The 21,436-nt window shown below is 42.1% G+C and overlaps 1 protein-coding gene across 1 annotated transcript in view; it reads right to left on the bottom strand.

Moving 5' to 3' along the window:
- Diras2 (DIRAS family GTPase 2) overlaps window positions 1–17,379 on the bottom strand; it is a 30,732-nt gene extending 13,353 nt beyond the window's left edge. Inside the window, exon 1 of the mRNA XM_046453979.2 lies at window positions 17,201–17,379. The gene's annotated coding sequence lies outside the window, so the exon portion shown is untranslated. The remainder of the gene's footprint in view (window positions 1–17,200) is intronic.
- Between the last annotated feature and the right edge of the window lie 4,057 nt (window positions 17,380–21,436).

Below are 21,436 nucleotides of genomic sequence, written 5' to 3'. Positions count from 1 at the left end.
GGGGAGTGGGGAGAAAGGGCCAAAAACCTGGTTTTCGTCTGCATCTCAGGGAGATCTTCTTCTGTCTCTCAACATGACATCATTCCCACCCGTTTCTTTTCTTTCTATAGCTTCTGTTAGATGATAGGTTGGTGGATTCTATTCTTGAGTCCTCTAGAAGCTTCTCCCTTATGTTTCCAGTAACCTTTCTTGTGCTGTTTTTTTTTTTTTTGCTTTTTCATAGAAGCACTTTCTTATCTTAGGAACTGTGACAGCACACTGAATTTGAATGAGAATGCTCACTGAAATTGGTGGCTCCTGTTCTCCTCCCGTATCTAAGATCTCTCTGGCTCTGTTTGTCCATTTGGATTCTTCTCCATCACACTGTTGGTTTCCCCAAATGCCTGTTGGTCTCTGGTTTTCATCTGGACCTAGGGAAACACCGTCATAGCTACGGAGGTGTTACAATCAATTCTCTTAGATGCACCGGTCTGCTGACCACAGCCATCCCCTTCATAGGAAAGCTGTCTGGACAACTTTAGATGCACAGATTCATTTCTCTCTTCTTAACACTTGGTTGGACTGAACTGTCTCTGCAATCCCTTACACCTCTAAAAAGCGTACGCAGACAGGGAGAGGAACAAGGAAAGGAAATAGTCTACCCATCCCCACTATCAACTGATATAAAAAAGCATGTCAATAAAGAATTCAGAAATTTTTAATAATGAAAATCAGGTGAGGGACTATCCTGGACACTAAGGATTCAGATCCTAGGGAAAATAGATCTTGATTTTCTGGGTCACAAAAGGTTCTCACTCAAACATCCTTTGGAAGAAACTTAGGTCCATGTGAATAAAATACAAGGAAGACCTCAGGTGAAACACACCCACAGTCTTTCTCTGTATTATACCCAGCATTAGACTTGTTTAAGAAAAAGCAGATATAGTCATTCGTCTGTATCTGTGCATTCCACACCCACAGATTAAACCAACCACAATCAAAATTATTCGGAAAAAGAAATGCTGTCGATATTGAACACGTAAAGACATTTCTTGTCAGTATTCCCTAAATGATGCTTGATAATGTTCATATTATATGAGGCATTGTAAGAAGTCTAGTGATTATTTAAAGAATTTTAAGTTCTATGCAAAACTATTCCTTATCCCAGACTTGAGCATCTTTAAGATTTGTTCTGCTGGTGTTGGGAGGTTGTGTTTCCTGGAACCCCATAGATGTCAACGATGACTATAGTTGAAAGCAGAGAAAAATTAAAGAGCAGAAGAATTCACCCCTTTAAAAGTAAACATTTGGAAATGCCTGAAAATTTGGTGTACTTTCCTGCCCCAAACACCCCTCTGTATCCTGAGCTCAGAGGTGCATGTTTTCATGGGTATATAGATAATCCCTGATCAGCTATTACCCTGGTTGCCCATAATACTTTCTCCAGATCATAACACTGAATCATTATTAACTTGAAACAAATTCCACAGGTAGAGTTAAACTAGCTAAACTATTTAATAGTTTGAAAGCTCATTTAAACTATTAATAATACAAAGTGAATGAGTCAGTTAAGTCAAAGAAAGGACTATTTCTGATATTACAACACGAAACAGGATATCTTTCAAAGAAATTAAGAAATAATTTTCAACAGGGTTTAAATTCTCTAGTAAGATATACTTCTCTAGGTAAGGCATATACTTTTGTATATTTTTAGAAGCTCAGTTTAAATAAAAGTTTGTTTCATCTACTTTCTTAGCTGAACCTAAACATGAAAGATTTGTCTGATAGTGGGAGATCTCTTTCTGATAGTAAAAGATATGTAATAGTAAAAGCCAACACCTATGGTTCATCTTTCTCCAGAAATGCAAAATCCTCTCTCAGGAATCTTGTTTTATGATATTTGGAGACAGCCCATCCCCTGACCCCCAGGTACAGAAGTGGTGGACATAGCCAGGGGATCTCAGGTGCTCGTTATAAGATGCATAATACTGGAAAGAATGACCAAGTGGAAAGAAACAGGTTACTTCTTGGAATAGAAGAAGTGGAATAAATGATTTTTAGGAGCTTAATTTCCAAGAGACCAATAAGCTCACAGCTTAAGATTCGCTGCTGTTTGTTTGAAACAATTTCATTTAGGATGAAATTAGGTCCCTGGATGGCCAGGGACCACAGAAATTGTTCTTAGAGATATTTTTAAGACTGTCCTGAGCCTGATTATGTTGGGATGATTTCTGTTTTATTGCTTTTATTTCCATGTGGGTATGGGGAATGAAAATCATGTACATAATAAATATCATGGTCGCTCTGGTTAAGGACAAATACCAGTGCAGCATGCTAATCCCTGGAGAGAAATGAATACCAAAGAGTAAAGTCTCCCTGGGCACCAGCCTCTGCACCTGTGAGGAGGTACACAGCCTAGTCACGGTGACTGGGAGGACACTGTACCCAGCTCAGGTGCCCCCTTCACGGCCAGCAGATTGGAACACAGGGCTACCGGTGTGTGTGCTTGGGTAGGTTGATTTCTAGTGTCAGCAAAATACAAGCCTTACAAAATGGGCAACTGACTAAAAACAATTTTTTAAAAAAACATCCTGAATAAGATATTTTAAGATATTTCTTAATACCATGTTAAGAATAAATTTCCAAATCCCAGGTTGTGAAGATTCACAACTGTTTCTTCTAAGAGTTTTACGGTTTTAGTTTCTATATGTAGGGCACTGATCCACCTTGAGTTATTCTTGTGTGAATAACTTCATTCTTAACTGTGGAAACCCAGGTTTTCATTTGTTCTCCGAGAGACAATTCTTTCCCCATTAAATGGTCTAGGACCCTTGCTAAAAATCAATCAACTGTAAATAGGAAGGTTTGCTTTCAGATTCTTAATTCTGTCCCACTGGTCTACATTTCTACATATATGCCAAAATATACTTTTTGTTTGTTTGGTTTTGTTTCTAATTGTAGCTTTGCAGTAGGTTTTTGAAATTTGGAAGTAAAAGTTCTCCAACTTTGTCCTTTTTTTGAGATTGTTTTAGCTATTCAAGACCCCTTGCAATTCTATATGAGTAGATAAATTCAACCTTCTTCAAATTAAAAACATTTGTGCAACAAAGAATATTATCAAAAAAGTTAAATAAGCCAGATGCAGTGGTGCATACTTGTAATCCCAGCAGCTCAGGGGGCTGAGGCAGGAGGATCATGAGTTCTAAACCTGCCTCAGCAAAAGCAAGATGCTAAGCAACTCAGTGAGACCCTGACTCTAAATAAAATAGAAAATAGAGCTGAGGATGTGGCTCAGTGGTTGAGTGCCCCCGAGTTCAATCCCCAGAACTGCCACCCGCCCCACAAAAAAGTTAAAAGAGAATCTACAGGAGAAAATATCATATATCTCAAAAGGATCTAGTATCCAGAATATATAAAGGCACTTGCAAATGAATCATAGAAAGACAAACTAAATAAAACAGGTTCAAATAACTTGCATAGGCTTTTTCTAAAGAAGATACATAAATGGCCAACAAGCACATGAAAAGATATTCAACACCATTAATCATTAAGGAAATGCAAATTAAAATCATAATGAAATATGCTTCATACCCACTCAGAATGACTATTAAGAATAAAAAGAAAATCACAAATGTTAGCAAAAGTATGGGGAAATCAAAACCCTCTTGCATGGATGGTGGAACTCAAAAATGGCACAACCTCTGTGGGAAATTTTAACATATAATTACTATAGGCTCTAGCAATTCCACTTCTGGGTATAACCCAACATTACTGAAAATAGGGACTCTTAGTGAACAATGTACACAGCTGCATTGTTCACAATAGCCTGGAGGTTGACGAAGCCCAAATATCTATCGACACATGAATGGGTGAATAAAATTCAGCACATACATATTCAGCCTTGGAAAGAAATTCTGACATGTAGTTACACAATGAATGGATCCTAAAATCAATGTCAAGTGACAGAAGCCAGTCGCCATAAGACATGTACTATATGAGTCCACATATAGGAGGTAGTGATCAAATTCAAAGAGACAGAAAGTAGAATGAGGTGGCCGGGGACTAGGAGAAGGGGGAGGGTAGTTGTTACTTATTGAATATGGAGTCTGCATTTCAGAGGATGAGGAATTCTGGATGATGGTGATGGCCGCCCAACTTTGTGAAGATACTTAATGCCACCGGACTGTGCACTTGAAAGTGGTTAAAATGGGAAATTCTCTGTGTGAACATTTTTTAGCAATGACAGAACTAGGGATGACAGAGGACACTCAGTGTCAGCACAGTTGGCAGTAACAGCAAACAGTAACAGTTGGCAGATGGCTCCTCCTCTTTATCCACAGCACCCAGAAAAACAATGAAGATCTAATCAGATCTGACAAGCCCCCACCTCCACCACCAAAATCTAGTTACTAAAGAAGACCAATTAAAATGCACACTTTCATCTTGGCATGAATTTTCTGTTTTGATCGTGTGAATGATCACGTGAAGCCATTACCCGTCGAAATGATAATACAGCATATGTCTCATTGAAATATATAAATTAATTCACCTGTGTCTTTTTACTCATTTAAATTGTGATTTTGCTAGAAAACATAAAACTACTAGCTTGCTCATATTTTATGCCTCTTGGTGTGCACTGTTCAAGACCATGAATACAAAGCCCTGTACGCCTTTCAACAAGGTTTAGTAACACACAACACTTAATCCAAAGTGCCACAAAATTTAAACTAACCTAGGTTTCTAAAGAATGCCCAGAATCTTCTTTTTTGATTTTTGTTATCGATAAGGAAAAACCAAAAGCCACGAACCACTGGGGGAAAAAAATATTTTCCTGCTACTGTGAAATATATAAAATAACACACCAGAATGTATTGTGACAAGCTCAAATTCATTCCTTTCTTAAAATGCTACAGGAAAAATGTATAGGGAAAAAAAATACCAAAATGCTGAAGGTACAAAGAAACCAAAATAAGGGAGAGAATTGCTTGACAGTTGGGTATACGTACAAATGTTTTATACGTATCTCAGCTCATCTGCTATTTACTAGAATGATTCTCTTTCAATAACCGATATTCTGGTTTATAAAACCTTCTCTCAGCACTTACTTGTGTACAGACTTCTGCAGTCTCTCTGCAGGGACTGATGGCCTCCCTCATCAGCACATCACTGCCTTCCAACCCAAAGCCGGACTCGTGAAAAACATTTGGCACATATGATTCACTGCAAAAAATACACTTGTGTGTGTGTGTGTGTGTGCACGCGTGCGCACGTTCGCTAACAGAGGAGAGTTGTGCCAGAAAGAGTAAATGAACTCTTTAAAGAAGCAAAATACCAGCAGCTCAGGAGGCTGAGGCAGGAGGATAGTGAATTCAAAGCCAGCCTCAGCAAAAGCAAGGCCCTAAGCAACTCAGTGAGACCCTAAATAAAATACAAAATAGGGCTGGGGATGTGGTTCAGTGATCAAGTGCCCCTGAGTTCAATCCCCAGTACCCCTCCCCTTCCAAAAAAAGAAGCAAAATAAAAACACAGTCTTTTGAGAAACTATGTGAGAATAAATATTCCCAGTATGGCAACATCAATTGAAATTTAAAAATTACACAAAGATGTCTATTAACATGATAGGCACAGAATCAAGGTAAATACTTGGCTGCATCACTCAGCAAAGTGTGTATATTGTTGCAGCAAAGAAACTGAAGCCAAAGTAGGCAGGAGCAACTAGATATCAAGCATTTGCATATTTTATTTTTGATATAAAAAAATAAGAACTTTAAGGTAGAATAGAAATAATTGCTACCCTAGGAGGTTCACTAGTTATTTTGCAGCAAAGAAATGAAAGTTGTAGAACAGATATCAAGTTCTACATTTTGCTTTTATGGAAAGAACAACTGTTCTAAAATTATTAGCATTTTCCATTTGACAGGAGGCTTTTAGTAGCATGCCACAGAGCAGATATTTTGCAAAAATAAGCATACTTCCTCCATCCTTATAATGGTAACATTTTAAACATGACAGGCACAGTACCTGCTTTAGAAAATCAATCATCCTATAGAGCATTTTTGAAGAGAGATGCCTAATATGATTCCACCGCTACAGTTGGCTCTATGTCCATGAGTTCTATATGCATGGAGTCAACCAATCTTGGATTAAAAATCTTTAGAAAAGGGTGAACATGGTGGTGCATGCCTATAATCCCAGGGGCTCAGGAAGCCTCAGCAAAAACAAGGTGCTAAGGAACCCGGTGAGACCCTGTCTCTAAATGAAATACAAAGTAGGGCTGGGGATGTGGCTCAGTGGTCGAGTGCCCCTGAGTTCAATCCCCAGTACCCTCCCGAAAATAAATCTTTAGAAGAAAAATTATCTGTTCTGAACAAGTTTATTTTCTTGTCATTATTTCATAGACAATATAACAACTATTACGCAGCATTTATGTTGTACTAGGTATTATAAGTAATCTAGAGATGATTTAAAGCAGAAGAGGATATGCACAGGTTATATGCAAATACTAAATTTTATATAAGGAATTTGAAAATCTGCAGATTTGCTATTTGTGGGGCATCTTGGAACAACTCCTCTCAGATACCAAGGGAGCAATTTTACATGATTTTGCCCAAAATAATTCAAATGTATTCTTAAGAAACTTTCCTATAGCACAATTAAAAGCTTGAAAATCAAACATTTTAATCATCATAAAGGTCTTCTAAATGCAAGATTTCTCAGTGGATCCACCTGGTTAAAACACATGAATGCAATATCTTTCCATTCCATTTCAAGAATATAATTGTGAGCTTCCAAGGCATTGAGAAGTCAGGGAAGGATTCCCTGAGAAGGTGATATTTCAGCAAAGATTTTAGAAAGGTGACGTGTGAGCCCTGTGGGGATCTGTGAGGTAGCTCCTCTGGCAGAGGAAACATCAAATGCAAACACAGGTGCTGTCCCAGACACTGAGTCATGTGGTGACATTCTCCAATGGAAGCAAAGCAGATGAGGTCAGCCATGTGGTGGAGCAGGGATGAGCACGGACAGGTGGACCCTGCAGAGCTTTGAACATGAGCCAGAAGTCAGCTTTCCCTCTGAGAACGATGGGAAGGTGAGAGAGGATTTCAGGCAGGGAAATGATGGATTTTGACCTCCATTGTGAAATGACAGTTTGAGGACCCAGCAGCGAGTTCTGACGTGTACCTAGACTGACTTGTGCCAGGATGGCGGCCAGAGAGGGAGCTCCACACCATCACTCATAACCAGATAGTCTTGCATCTCCATCCTGGTTACTCCTCCCTTCTCTACTGTCCAGTTGGTCAGTGGTGCCATCTGGTTCCATTACTTTAAATGTCAACCATATGCCAACAACTCCCAACCTGACACCTATGGCCATGTCCTCTTCCCTAAACTGCAGACCCTGGACCACCTTCTCTCTCCTTGACATCTCTGGGTGCTGAAGAGATATTCCAAATGTAACCTTGCAAAACTGAGCTCTTCACATCACCGCCAACCTCTTCCATGATCCACAGACTTTCCAAACTCTTCATCTCTTACCTGCAGCAGCCGCCCAAGCCCTGAGCAGCTCCATCAACTCTCACCCTAGGTTTCAGAACATCCATTCATACGCTCAAATCTTCCCCCCAGCTGTCCTGTCTTCCTGGGAATAACAGCTAAAGGGTTTTGCCCACTCTCTAAACACCCCCAAATTCCCACTCTTTGGTCTCTAGCTCACTTCTTTCCAGCCACCCTTCTCTTGCCTCCTGGACACACCTAACACACTCCTGTCTCAGGATCTTTGCACGCACTGCTCCTTCTCACTAGTCCCACAGAGGTCCACAGGTCAGTGTTGGAACACCCACCTTCTCTGTGAGAATGACCCTGACCAGCCTGTCTCCATTTCCAACCCCAACTCCACGTGTGGTTGTTTATAGCATCTTCACTTTATTTTCTCCTGAACACAATCCCCTTTCTGACCTACCACTTGAAAATTTACTTAAAAAATAAAAATAAAAAAGGTTTGTATTTCCTTCCACTATGTAAAAGCTCCACATAGGTTTCTTACCCATTCCATTGATTGCTATTGCCGTCTCCCCCCACCCCCACCCAGGCTTACCTGGCCCATAGGAAGTATGCAAAATAATTGTTCAGTGTCTGACTGAATCTCTATTTTATTTCTAATGCACTTGCCTTGGACAAAAACTATGGGGAGTGGGGTTGATGAGATTGTCATGTGTCACTCTGGCTTTGTCTCTTCTTTGCTGTGACATCCTTCACGCACCTGTGGGAGTTAGGGATGCCTGGTGGGCGGGGAGAGAGCGCTCACCTATCACCGCAGAGTACTAGTGCAGACCCTGCTGCCATTTCCACAGTAGGACAGAGCCACCCCTGCTGATGTCCCTTCATGCCTCTGGTGGGGAAGGATTAACAAAGCCAGACCATGCCCTGGGCAGGCGCCGTGGAGGGAGATGGTTTGGAACCTTCCAGACACTGGAAGGAGAGGAAAGTGACCGTAGTGGTCAGAGAAAGGGTAGCAACCCAAGGTGGGGCTGCAAAAGAATCCTAGCTAATGTCACATGGGGCTTCAGAGGACAGTGAGCCGCCATGGGTGGGGGTGGGTTCTGGCCACCACCCAACTTAGACATCAACGGCAACTGGATGGAGAAGAAGGATCAAGGAAAGGGAATGTTTCCATCGTTTAGAGCTGAATAAGTTGGATGAGATTGTCATGCGTCACTTAACAAGGGGGATACAGTTTAGAAGCCATCCTTGGGGCAGTTTCCTCATGTGAATGTCATACAGCGTGTTACGCAAACCAGGATGGCAGGGGGCCCATCATGCAACTTGGCCTCTTGATAAATCCAAAGAAGACGTAAACAAGGGGCATGCACGAGGGCACTGCTGGCATGACATGGGGTACTGTGTACGGCAGTTTTTCTAAGGAGTAGGACTATAATCTAAAATAATGATAAAAAATAACAGTATAGTAAATAACTACACCAGTGACACTGTTACTGGTCATTGTTCATTGGTGGGAAACAGTGAGTGACCAGTTGACCCAACTAGAGGTATTTGGACCACACCACTGGGCAGGAAGCCGAACTGTCCTCAAGGGGTAGAGAAGAAAATCCAAGAAGGAGCCTGGTGGAATGAGAGAATATTTCTGTCCACTCTGTGGTTATTATGCAGCTTTGTAATATGTGCTGCAAAATGGCAAAGCTACCAATATGTCTAGACCACTGACCAACAGCATCTTGCAGCCCTTGGTCCCCGAGTAGCCTTCCTCTGCAGCCCCCTAGGGGAGGCCCAGACATCTGGAAACTTTACAGAGATGAACAGCTCAAGGTTAGAAAGACAAAAATATCAAGTGAGGCCTAGGCTTTCCTGTTCAAGATGATAATCAGGACCCACCACGGAGAGAGAGACACTCAAAGAACAGAGCAAGGGCGTTGGCAAGAAAAGGAACAAGGGGTTAACCAGATGGATAACGGAGTCCATGTGGGTCCAACTAAAAGAGAGAGTGTAAGGGGGGAAAAATCAATATGTTCAGATTAATTTGCGAGTGTGAGCACTAGGCAGGTTAAGAGGGGCCCAGGCTAGAGGCCAGAATTCCCTGAAGATGCAGAGTACACCTATTAGACGCTGGGATTCCTGCCAGGTCATAGAGGAGAAGGATAAATCTCAGATTCAGAAAGGAGCCACTGAAATGCTGACCAGACAGCAAACACCCAAACAGCCAAGAATCTTCCCTGAGTAGCAAAAACCTGAGTTTCAAGATAAGCATATCTTGGAAATGCCTTTTGACCTAGGGACTGGTAGCCCCACTCTACGAATGAGCAAGCAGATCCTGGATGGTTAAAGCAGCTGCCAGTCTGTGAGGGAACCCTCGCTTCAGCTCAAGTTAAAGTCCAAACACGGATGGCCGACGAGGAGGAGAAAGACAGAAAAGCTCAGGAGAATAGAAAAACAAGGCCGGTTTGGACGGAAACAGGAAAACCATTGGAGGAACGCTACGTGTCATGCAGGGTATTTGCAGAAAAATCTTCAATAACATATAATTACACTGAGGCACGGTAGATCCCAGAAGGGCCACATGCCACTCCAAACAAGCAGCCCTGGGTGGGTTCTAGATGCTGAGAAAGTTTTCATACTAACCTATCCTTTTGCCACTTTCAAGTCTACCTCCTATTCATTTGAAAACTGCAATGATGATTTTAGGCAGCTTCTCATGGATAGCTGTGGATTTTTTCTGACTCCTCCAAAAAATATTTTAGATGCTTCATAAAAGGGCCACACCCAAAGCCAAACTCCAAATGATCACAGCAAATGTAGTAACACGTTTGGAGGAAAACATGAGTTATGCTAAATCATTATTTTAATGTAGCCCTAACACCAGAGGCAAAAGTGTCCTGATAAGTCTTACAAAGGCCAGACCACAGGAGACTGAGATCGAAGTCGGACTGATGTTTAATATTCTTGCCAGGTAGATGACAGAGGAAGGAGAGCTTTGGCCTCCAAGGGCTCCTTCGTCTGAGCGGATGAGTATTCGAGCATTTTCTAAGGAAGGTAGGTATGTAGGTGTATGTGTGTATATTATAAAAATGAGCCAAGAATTCTCCTAAATAGGATGGTTTCTGTTAGTACAAGTCACAATTAAGAGGTTTGGGTCACACTGGCTGTCCTGGGGTTGTAACATAAGAAGCCTTAGCCCTAAACATGGTTTGTTTCCAGAATAGAATGGCTTCCATGAAATCTGGAATTGTCCTAAAGGACAGAGATGGAACTCTCATGAAAGATCTCAGAATGTCACTGTAAGAAAGAAAATATCACAAAATGGTAGCCAATGCAAAAACCAATACTACTTCACGTTTGGAAATGTAAAAAGTTAAAAGGAAATAAAAAAGTGTTTTTCTAATGTTAACATAATGGGCTCATGGCTTCACATTAATCCAAAGTAGCAACTTAAAGTGATTTTTTTTTCTCGATCTCCAGTAATAGTCACCGGCCATAAAACAGATAGAAAAGGGAAAGCTGAGGTCAAACAGGTCCTGTGTGAATAACAAATTGAGCGGCCACTGGAAGGGACCAGCACTGTGATCAGGCATTAACACAAAGGCATACGGTCAAAATGACATCTATTGACAACCATTTAGTCAGAGAGAGAGAGAGAGAGAGAGACACCCACCAATGGGAGTATCTCACCTACAGTGTTGCATGCATATAGATTTCTCCCTGAGTACATTTAGACCATATTGTGCTTTGTGTCAGCTGCACTGGGACTCCTTGAGGGACATCTTTGGCTCAACCAACAGCCTTATCACAAGTATCTCATCAAGTGTTGGAGTCTGCAGGAAGAATTCCTATGAGTGGACCTGCATTTTAAATCTAATATGGATTGCCCTTTGCACTCCAAAAATGACCACTGATTTCTCCACCACCTGTCCCTCCATAGTACATGCGTGCTGTCTGTCTCCTCACACCTGACCTGGCACACATCAAACTCTTTGATCCTTTCTCATGTGACAAGATGTCTGTTTCTCATTACTGATTTAATTGCACTTACTATGAGGACATGAAGCATCTTTCCATATGTTCAAAGTAGCCGTGTCTTTGAAACCTGCATGTTCCTGTCCCCTGCTCACTTGTCTATTATTCTGCAAGGATGATATTCATCTGACATGGTATTAAAGACTGTGGCTCACCCAGTATGCTCGGCAGCCCAGCATTATTACCATCATCGGGAACCTCGTTGGACATGCTGGGCCCCACTGAATTAGACCTGCCAAATCAGAGTCTCGGGGGTTGGTATGGTTTTCCACAGTGCTGGGGATCAAACCCAGGACCTCAAGCATGCCAGGCAAGAGCTCTACCACTGAGCCTCAGCCCAGCCCCTAGTCTCAGGGGCTGGAATCCAGCAACCCCATCAGGTGACTCCAAGGACCACAAAATTTGAGATCCATCAGACCTCATCTCAAATATGTTACAATTATCTGTACTTTTATGTTAGTTGTTATTTTCTTCCAATTTAACACATTTGCCCTTTTGTAGTATCCTAGTTTAGGATCCTCCTCAGAAAATTCTTCCCAACCCTGAGATCACTAAAGTTTCTTCCATATTTACATAATTTTTATGCATTATGTTAAATATTTCTTCAACAACCTGATTTATTTTTGCGTCTTGAAATTGTGGTACAGGTCCATTTAAACAAACATTTGTAAGAATGGAAGAACAAAGAAGAGATTCACAGGGTGTCCTCTGTAAGTTAATCTCGAAAAATTAAAACAAAAAGCAACACTCGAGTGTCATGATATTCTGGGAAATTTGGGTTCTTTTCAAATCTAGGTCACTGAGTCATTTCTATCAACCAACAGTTTCAACTTTCTCTTTACTTGCAAACATTCATAAAGACCTCACTAAATGCTGGTAATATTTTACACTTTGTCTTCTCCTCCCATTCATTCTGTTTCCGATTTTAATAAATTTTTTATCTGATACAAAGATTAAAATTATTCATATTAACGGGGTAATGTGATGCTCTGCTAAATCATCTAATGTTTAGATCAGGTTATACATCCCTCTCTCCTCAATATTTATCATTTCTCTAGGGTAAAAACTTTCAAAATACTTTCTGCTACTTTTTGAAACGTGCAGTTCATGACTCTTATCATTAGTCAAGAAAACTGTGCACCGGCACACCATAGCCAAGCCTTCTTGCTCCTGTCTAACTGTAACCTCATACCTATTGATCAACCTTTGCCCATCCCCCGCCTCTAAGTCGGCTGTAACCACCATTCATTGTCCATGAAGAACCCAGTGAAGTCCTCAGAGGCCCCAATAGGTACAGGTAAAGAGCATTCTAGAAGTCCCAAGGGATTCTTCCATTGACACCTCTAAGTCTCAGGAACTATTTTGTAGGCAGGAAGGAACGAGACAACCCATGGATCTGTGTGTGCATACTGAGGTGGTGGGCGGATGGGGTGAGCCTAGAGAGATGAGTTCAAGTTTACTCAGAACAGCAAAATGGCATTGAGCTGGACTTGTAATGAGGGTAGGTTTTCAATGCAATAGAGAGTTGATTGAATTCCACCTGGATTTGTCCTGGATGCAGAGACTCGGAATGGGATCATTTTCCCTCTTTGCTCAGTACATAATTTAGATAAATCCCCAGACTCCAAAGTCACAGAAGTGCTCCAATAAAACAATTGAAATCTAAGAGTTACTGAGGAAGAAAAGCTTCCCTTCCAAGAGCTCCTTCATCTGAACATTGATGAGGCTTGGATCCTTCTAGAGAACTTAGGTTTTATATGTGTGCATGTGGGTCTGTAGTACATGTGGGTGTATGTGGTGTGTAATGTGTATGTGGTGTGTGTGATGTGTAGTGTGTAGTGTTTGTGTGATAGGTAGTGTGTGTGTGGTATGTAGTGTGCATGGGGTATGTAGTGTGCATGTGTATCTATGTGTGTGTTTACTGTAGAAAGACCTATTAGAAAGTTCTTGCATTCTCTTATTTCCTCAAAAAATAAGATCACTTTCCTGACATTAATTAACTTTAGAAAAATTCTGACCAAGATTCTTTTGCACAAAATGCTGCTCTCTATTAATTTCCTATCATGATTTCTTAGACAGAGAGCCCTGTAATGGAAACAGTGTCTCCCCTCCAGCACTCATTGATCATGGAGGCTATCCAGAGAAGGGAGAAGAAATTGACATCTTTCCATGAAGGTTATTAGTTTCTGTGTTTCAAGAATGCAGTATTCATGGCTCGATCATAAACCATTACATTTCACTAGTCTTTATTCCATGGTGTCAAAATAAATAGATGCAAGCACTGAAAATACTCATGCCAGTAAGGATGTTACTAAAAGATCTGTGAAGGGGATCTAATCACAAGGTCCATGATAGCACACCAGTTTTTTATTAGCTTTACGACAGGTTTGCTGCTACTTCCCCAATAAAAGAATTTAAATTGAAAATTGAGTGATCCCTAATGGGACTGGGGCTTGGTTGCTGAACTCTGTCACCAGAGATGGCCGGAGCTAACGGGGGGAACACGTGGTGAAAATTGGCAATGATCAGGAGCACCTGTCCCCTCTGTGTCTGTAACACAGCCCTCTAGTCTTTAGGCACAAATCTGTCCACTGGATATTTTTCATAGAATCTAAGTGTTTGACCTTGCCCTCTTGTTTTACGGGTAAAGAATTAAAATAAGAGGCTCAAGTTTGTGCAAAGGAAAGGACACAAGTCTCTCATTAGTTGAACACCATCTGTATATTTGATGGTGTTTAATTGACAATGGCCCTAACATTTTAGCTTTTCAATTGCTTTGTCAACTGGTTAACAGTCTGTAGCTGTGCTGGTCAGCAGAGCAGCCACAACCACACAGGCTATTGAGGACTTGAAGCAAGTCTGGCTAAGCCAAACTGAGACTTCCTAAGTAATGAGACTGAGCATGGAGGAAGGAAAAAAAAGGTAATATCTTACAGGTATTTTGTATTGACTACATCTTTTTGTTTTTTTTTTTTTTTTTTTTTTTAAGGGCAAAGGGGTAGGTGGAAACAATATCTTTATTTCATTTTTATGTGGAATTGAGGATCAAACCCAGTGCCTCATGCGTGCTAGGCAAGCGCTCTACCACTGAGCCCCAGCCCCAGCCTTTGACTACATCTTTAAATGGTTATTTTTGATGTACTGGGTTAAAGGAGATATATTATTTAAATTAATTTCCCCTGATTCTTTTTACTTTTCTAATGTAACTAACAGGACTCATTCAATTATTCATGTGGCTCACACATTTTCTATTGGACAGCACTGGTTTATAGGAAAACACTTCACTGCACTGAGAAAAGGGCTACAAGAAATCTATTTCCAGAATTTGCTAGTGGCAAGAGCAAACAAGAGAATGAGAGTGTATTTGTTCTGACAGTTTTTTTAAAGACCTCTTCTTACCTGATCAATGAGGAGACTTGCAAGCTACACAATAAAAACTAAAGCATTATTTGAAAGCAGTTAAATAATTTTAAGATTATGCTCAAATATATATGCACTTGTTAATAAACTTAAGTTTTTAAAGGAACATCAACAATTTGGACAACATGAAAACCATCATCTTCTCTCTTAGAGCAGCTGTTTCCTGCAAAAAAAAAAAAAAAAAAAAAAAAACATAACCCAAACCAAGTAATGTCATGTAAATCAGTTCATGCCTGAAAGAGACATCTGTCCATAGTTAATACTCATACCAGAAAGATAGATGATCAATAGAAAGATCCATCCACCTTGTGAAGGAAAATAGACAACAATGATTATATGAATTCTAAGTTACAGGCCAACATGAGCAAAATTTTCTCTTAAAATCTCTGGCTGGCAACCTTCTCACCCGAGACAACCAAATGCTCTCCTTGGTCTCAAAGAAATTCTTTGGTGCAAATGTACTGCATTCATCTTGGGGAAATGATGATTTTTGCCTAAATCAATAGATTAATTTCTAATAGATCAATCATGGCCCCCAAATTAGAAGAATGAACAATATAGTCTTATCATAACCAGTACAATTTCTTCTTAATAACTTGTATGATTTTTCAAAGGTTTTAATTGCTCATTGAGATGGGTGTCATTTACTGCTGAAATAATATATTTCTCACGAAGCAATAAGCGATGTGTGGATGGGGAAAACAGCAGTCTCTCAGGGTGAAATGGCTTTGCTGAGATGCTGGGTCTCTAGCCAGTTGCTAAAGAGTACTCCTTGAGCTTAGTGTTCACTGTGGTTGCATCTCTTCTTAGGAAAAACTCTATTAAAAAAAGTAATGAGGAAAGATTCTGAAGGCTTCTGTATGAACCATGAACACATAACTCCCATCTGCAGGACAGTAGGGCTGAGCAGCAATTCTGTGCTTGCTTTGGTACAGAGAAAGCAAACTCCCTTCTCCTCCCCACCTCCTTCCCGGTGTTCACCAGGGAACATCACCCCCATTACCAAATTAAATGTCATCTTTTAAATAGGATGGAAAGATTTCCTGGTCCTTGTATCTTCTATTTCTCTAAGATGAACTGAAAGTCTTCCTTTAGCTCACAGGGCCGCCTGCATATCCAGAGATAGAATAGACAGCATTGTGGACAATTTGCAATTTCAGGCAACAACCAGGGGGAAAAAATAGTATGATTTCCCTACAAATTCATTACATTTATTCTAATTTTATCTTTCGCTTTTCTCTCCCTCCCACTCCACCTCTTCAAATCCAAATGCCGCTAGAAACCAAGTACATTTGGACTGATTTGGAATGTAAAACGCTCCAACCTTTTATTGCTATCTAGAAAATATCCTTTAAAGTGATATTTTTAAAAGTTGGGCTTTTTTGGAGGGTGGGGGGTGTTTTGTTTTTAATGTCAAACCAGGAAAGTTCTGATATGCTAGACTAGCTTCTCACAAGCACAGGGGGCTGTTTAAAAGATAACAGGGGTCAGTATGCAAAACAAATTCCTAAGGAAGACCAGCTGTGTCACTGCCCCTTAAGCCCTGAATTCCACCATTCAAGGATGGAGCAGATGATTCCAAAGCTTCTAGCTCAAAAAGTCTCTCAAACCTCCACAGTATGCGAATTGGAGTTTTTAAAGGAGCAAAGGGACACTGTATTCCCAAGCGGATGATGTGTGGAGATGCCCACGCTGGGAAAAGCCAGCAATACTTGCAGGGGAGCCTGGAGCTGTGGGCAGTCACCATCATCTGAGGGGAAATCACAGTCTTACAACTAAGGACTAGATGCAGCGCCTTGCCTGTCCTCAGCTCTTACCAGTAGATACCTTGGAGCATCTTCTTTTAAAAGACACATGATCAAATATTTAGACAGGTCCCAGCCAGGGACACGAAGTGGTCCAGAATGAAAACATGCTCAATCCAACGCCCCGCCTTTTGCATTTTTCTCACTTGGGATCGCATCTTTGGATGACTTTCTGTAAATGCATTAAAATCAACTTCCAACAACAGAAACACACCTGCAACCACAGAATTTTCAAAAAAAACAAACAAACAAAAAAAAAAAAGCCACGGTAACTCCTGTTTTGCAAGGAATCCCCAACAATGTGCAAGATGCAGAGTTTCCTTTTCCTTTTGCAGAAACGCAGCTTGCTTTCCCCACTACCCAACTTCAGTATTTAAAGACTGATTCGCCCACCCAGAGAGTGGTGATCCCGCGTCAGGGGCTAATGCCCCAGCCGCGGTAGCCCCGCGAGGGTGCAGGGAGAAATCGGTTACCTGGGGAGGAACACAACTCCGCTCAGAGCTTCCTCGGGCTCAGCTCGCGCAGGACAGGCAGCGCCTGGTGAGCGGATGCGGCTCCTTCCGAGGCTGGAGCAGTGCGCTCCCGCCCGCAGCCGTGACGACGCTGTCAGCTGCTCTCCCGCCCTGCGCCCTGCGCCCTGCGCCCTGCGCCGCTCCAGCAGCCCCGCACCTGCGCTGGCCCGAGCCTGCCGCCTCGCGCGTCACCACCCTTGCACCGTCCTCCTCCCGGCCTCCCTGCCTCCTTCTCCCTCCTCAATCTCTTGAGTGGTGCCAAGGCTGCAGCGGCAGCTGCTCCTGCGTCAATGGCGCCTGCTCGCCTCCAAAAGAGCTTGTAGGTGCCACCTACTGCATGCTCCTGGAATCGACGGCGAGGACTGGAATTTTCTGAAAATTCAATGAATTAAAATAATTTCATTGAAAGGACACCCTATTCTTTTGTTTCAGATTGCTTGCATTCCCAGCTAGAATCACTGCTAACCACATAAGACTTTCTTTCAGTTTGCAGATACTAAATTAAAAACCTCCTCATTTCCGAGCCAGACGAAATACCCTGCCCCATAGCCAACCAGACAGCACAGATTAATAGACTCTAATTTAATAGGATCCTATGTCCAAAACCGCCATTGGCAATCTTGGGTTAGAATTGCTTTTTCGCTGAGGGGTTTTTACATGAACGTTTCAGGGAAATAAGCACATTTATTTTTCCGACATTGAAAAACAATTTTGTCAAAGAACCACTGATCAAAAAGGTGAATCAGCAAAAAATAAAAATAAAAAAAGATGTATGGTTAACAATTCTGTACAGGCATCTTTAAAAATGTTTGACAATAAATTCGATCCATATTAAATTTAAGACTCAAGGATGAAGATTTCTTCTCCCACTTACATTGTTCGTTCTTTTAAATATCAAATGCACTAGGAGAATTGAGCAAAATCCACATTTTCTTGTTCTTTCAATTCGGTTTAGCTTACCTGTTCTGACACCCTTTTGACTTCCTTTGTAATTTCCAACAGCATTAGTCTTTGAAGTGCATTTCCAAAGTAAATTTCTGCCCTGCTATCCATAAGAAAGGTATGATTTTTTTAAAATCTTGCTGAAGAATTGTGCATTTTACTATTTATCATTCAAAAAAGATTTATCTTGTGCACTAGGTTAGCATAATTCTGGCCTTGGGTTTATGGCCACTGGAATATGTAAGTAAAGATACACCATTTTTTACCAAAGTCATTTAAGACTATTGTCAACACATCTACCCCTATTTTAATGATGCCTGAAAACAGGGTCCCCCCCCCCCGGCCATGTGCCCTCTCTTCAGGAAAGCCCTCCCAGGGGACGGTCTGCATATGCTGACCATTGGTCTGGACACTGCCTGCTACTGTTTCTGAGATCTGAAACAACATCCAAGCTAACAAGGCAGGATGTTGTCTTTCCATGACCACCAAAATGTAGGTTATTGGGTTAAATGATAAAAATGGAATTTGAAGACCAAACAGAGGAGGGTGAAAAGATTAAAGAGATGAAAATATTGAAGGCAAGAAGGCCTTTCCAGCATCGAATTGGAGAACAAAGCCCTGGAGCTGAAGGGAGCCCTTCTATTCTGCAAATCCCATAAGCAAAAGAATCCAGCCATTTGCCGTACAGCATCATAATTTGTTCTGAGAATGTGAAACAAGGGCCCCCAGAGACCCTTTAAACAAGAAACAGCTCACTTGAAATGATGTCCCTGGCCTCTCTGTCATTTGCTGGGAGCCCTAAGCTTTCATCAGCCAGAGGAGCAGATTGTTCCCAAATTCCTCCTTTCTCTTCCCCTTAACTTATGTCCTCCTAAGAGCCTGCCCCATTTGCTTCTAGACTAGGAGCTCCTAACATCTGGCTGCACATTAGGATCAGCAGGGGAGCTGTAAATGAATTTTAAAGCCAGGATTAATTTCCAGCCCAGTCCATGACACAATTGGATCAGAACCCCTGTGGGTGGGACCCAAGCATCCAGATATAAAATCATGATTATAGGTGAGGTTGCTATGGTCTGAATTCATACACTGAAAGTCAGACCCTGGAAAATCTAATGACCAATGAAATGGTATGGAAAGCAGGAAGGCCTTTGGGAGGGTACGGATTAGTGCCCTCCTAAAAGAGGGCCCAGGGAACCGCCTCTGTCTTGCCCCACATGAGGGCACAACAGTCAGGCGCTATCTTTGAACTGGGAAATAAGCCTTCACCAAGCATGGAATCTCAGATCCTCAGCTCTTGTGTGTCCCAGCCTGTGGAACTGTGAGCAATGAATTTCTGTTGTTTATAAGCTACCCAGTCTATGGTATTTTGTTAGAGCAGCCTGGAGGAAGACAGAAGTCAAGGCCCAGAAGCATTGCACTAATGTAGAACCTTATACTCAAAGCAGAGCTGTGGGTCTGCAGCATCACCTTACCCAAAACTCATTAAGACAACAGACTTTTAAACTCCACCACGGAAATGGATCTTGGAATCTGACTTTAACAACACTCTCAGGAGATTTCTAGGCCTGTGAGATGGGGAAGAGCTCCGTACTAATATCTTTCAAATGTTAGCCTCAACTGAGTCACCTGGGTTGGAAGGGGGGCTAGGCCACACCTCCAGATTCTCGGATTCACTAGGCCTGGAGCACAGTGCCAGGCAATGTTGCTGAGAGCAGGATCCAGGTGAGCTAGGCCCCGGTGAAATGATGCATAACCTGGTAGCAAATAGTAACGGGATTCTCACTGCCCAAATGGAAGAAGCGTAACTACTCCATTTTCTAAGGCAAATAAAAACTGGCTCAGCCAGTCAATCCAGTGTCACTGGTTTTGAAGCAGGCCTGTCCTTCGCAGACTTACACCTGCCCTAGGGCCTTTGGGTGGTTGTGAGAAGAGCCTCCTTCAGCCAGGTTCCCACTTTGCTCTTAGAACCATGCCAGCTTACACTTGGCTTTTGATCAAATTAAAAGAAGTCCCCTCTCTGGATGGAGGCTATCCCTCACCACACCAGACAGGGCATGCTTTGAGGGGCAGAGGGCCCTTGGTGCAAATAACTTTCTTGGGCAGGTGCAACCCACTCTAGGTGCCCAGTTTTAGGGGCAGGGGTATGGGTTGAGTCCCAGTCCCAGCCCTGCCCTCTGCTAGACATCTTTGTGCATGGCACAAACTGCCCAACCCCCAACCTTACATATCATCCCCGCTTCCCCATCAGTCTATGTCAGGGATGGCGGTTCCATTTATGTCCTGGGGCCACAGAGTACCAGTCAGAACCGAATGCTGACGTCAGGGGCCCAAACTGAGGGAGAAAGTGGGAGCCCCACCCATTGGCCTCTGAGCAAGTGAACATGTAATGGATGAAAAGATACCTTGTGTTCGCCAGGGATGTTGCTGCCTTTTTTCCACTAAGACAATGAATGGTTGTGGGGACCAGCAGTATCAGAACTGGAGAGAGTTGGCAGAAATGCACATTTCACCTCTACCCTGGACCTACTGACTTAGAAATTCTGAAGGTGGAGCCCAGCGTTCTGCAATATTTTGTAAATAATTGTGATTCTAATGCACAGTACAGTTTTGAAATCCATTGCCCAAGATGTGTCTTTGTATGATTTATATTTTTGACAAATGCCATGTTAACATATTTCCTTTAAAGTTGTCAAAAAGATACCATCTTGATAGAGTTTGCTCAGGGGAGTAATTCAGGCCACCCCCGGTGGTGTTTCGGGTAGTAAAGATGTGGCAGATTCTTCCAGTATCACAATCATTGTCTATGCAGCCATCCCTTCTAAGATGCTACCATGTAAGGGTGGAGCTCAGGATTCTGCTCCCCTGGGAACACCCCATTTCCAGCAATCCAGATGTTCCCTTCCCTGGGGTGGCCCAGGTCTCTCTTTGCCTTGAACTCCCGTTCCCATATTCTGCCCCGTAAGATCATTCTGGCTTAATCCCCAGAGGATCCAGACCCTGCAAACCAAGATCTCAGCCTTCAATGGCAAAAAGCTTTGCAGAGTTTGGAGAGAGGAAACCCAGGCCTAAAACCATAAAGCCTTCCTCCAAAAAGTAGGAAGAAAACGAAGCTTTGCTAAGACTTTTGTCCATGAATTCACTGGCCCTCAAATAAGAGCTCTCTTTGGATACAGCTTGGGAGCACCCCTGGAATTTCTCACTGTAGGTGTTTGCAATCAGGGATAGTATCTTCAGCAAAGGACAATGCCCAGGGAA

Source organism: Marmota monax, unplaced genomic scaffold (genome assembly GCF_021218885.2).
Source record: "Marmota monax isolate L192 unplaced genomic scaffold, Marmota_monax_Labrador192_F-V1.1 WCK01_AAM20220418_F8-fsc00217, whole genome shotgun sequence".
NCBI lineage: Eukaryota > Metazoa > Chordata > Mammalia > Rodentia > Sciuridae > Marmota > Marmota monax.
This window is presented reverse-complemented; position numbering and strand designations above follow the sequence as displayed.